The 1,591-nt window shown below is 38.4% G+C and overlaps 1 pseudogene; it reads left to right on the top strand.

Annotated features, from left to right (window-relative positions):
• The first annotated feature begins 319 nt into the window (after nt 1–319).
• On the top strand, nt 320–462 carry LOC102874352 (annotated as a pseudogene).
• Nucleotides 463–1,591: the final 1,129 nt, after the last annotated feature.

Here is a 1,591-nt window from a genome sequence, read left to right as displayed (position 1 = left end):
TAATCTGATACAATAATGAATTTTAGAAAAGCTACTTTAATGTGACTTCCTACAGGGAGTAAAGATTTCATCCTACTAACATGGTCACACTTAACCTGAGAAATATCAAAGGTGATAGTTACAAGTTAGGCATATTTTAGTTCCTATTAAAATATATAGTTCTAGAATCTCAAAAGAGGCAGAATTTTTAAGGTCATCTATTAAGACACCTATTCTTGATAATTGCATGGTACTGGATGGAAATATCAACCTTGCTTGAGTGAGAGGCAAGATTAGTACAAGGCTTGGCCTTTAAAGGATCATCAAGCCTTCATGCAAGATGAATGATAAACCAGACTTGTACAAAGTGGAGAAGTTTGACAGACCAAAACTAAATAAAAGTAATATTTAAGGGGGGAAATATAACACTTTCCTTTAAAGGAAAACATCCAGCAGGAGAAAGAATGTGTTCAAACATCTTAAAATGGGGTTCTCTTCTCAAGAGCAAATTTCAATATTTCTTAAGCATCTGGGTTTTATAGGCTTGATTTTTGTAAACCTAAGTTTGTGCAGCAAAATTCAGCTAAAGATTATCCAAAAAACAACTGGAACAGCATATCAATAGTACTACCAGACGTGCAGGCTGGGTTTAGAAGAAGCCATGGTACTGGGGATATTATAACTAATATTAGAGGGATCTTTGCTGAAAGTAGAGTGCCAGTGAAATGTCTATTTGTATTTCATTGACTATGCAATGCTTTGACTCTGTGGATGACAAAAAACTGTGACTGACTCTGAAAAGAATGGGAATCCCAGAACTTTTGATTGTGCTTATGTGAAACATATACTTGGACCAGAAGGCGGTTGTTAGACCAGAGCAAGGAAACACTGCATGGTTCAAAATTGGGAAGGGTGTATGTCAGGGATGTGTCCTATCTCCATATCTTTTCAATCTGTATGCAGAAAAGATTATCCAGGAGTCTGGGCTCTATGAGTAGAAAAGTGGTATCAGGATTGGAGGAAGACTCAACAACAATCTGCATTATGGAGATTGCACAACCCTGCTTGCTGAAACTAAGGAGGTCTGAAGCACTTGCTGTAGAAGGTCAAGTACTACAGCCTTCATTATGGAGCTCAACATCAAGGAAACAAAGATTCTCACCACTGGTCTGATTGGCAGCAGCAAAAGATTGAGATTGTTAACATCTTTAGTTTGCTTGGCTCCACAATCAACACTCTTGGTACCAGCAGGCAGGGAGTTAAAAAACAAATTGCACTGGGAAAGTTTGCTGTCAGGGAGCTCTCCAAAGTACTGAAGAGCAACAACAATGCCAGTCTCAAGAGTAACATGTATCTGATACAGGACATAGTCTTTGCAATTACTTGCTATGAATCAGAAAGTTGAACAATGACTAGGGATGATAAAAGGAGAATTGATGCTTTTGAGCTGTGATGCTGGAGAAGAGTATTGAATATATCATGGACTGCTAAGAGGACAAACAGGTTTATCCTAGAGAGAGTGATACCAGGCTGTTACTTAGATGCAAGGATTCTGAAGCTACATCTGACATACTTTGTACATTTTGCAGGGTGGGAGCAGTCCTTGGAAAGG

This window comes from Elephantulus edwardii, unplaced genomic scaffold (assembly GCF_000299155.1).
Source record: "Elephantulus edwardii isolate Elephantulus edwardi_28Jun2011 unplaced genomic scaffold, EleEdw1.0 scaffold00003, whole genome shotgun sequence".
In the NCBI taxonomy this organism is placed as follows: domain Eukaryota; kingdom Metazoa; phylum Chordata; class Mammalia; order Macroscelidea; family Macroscelididae; genus Elephantulus; species Elephantulus edwardii.
Note: the sequence above shows the minus strand (reverse complement) of the source record. Positions and strands in the feature narration are given on the sequence as shown.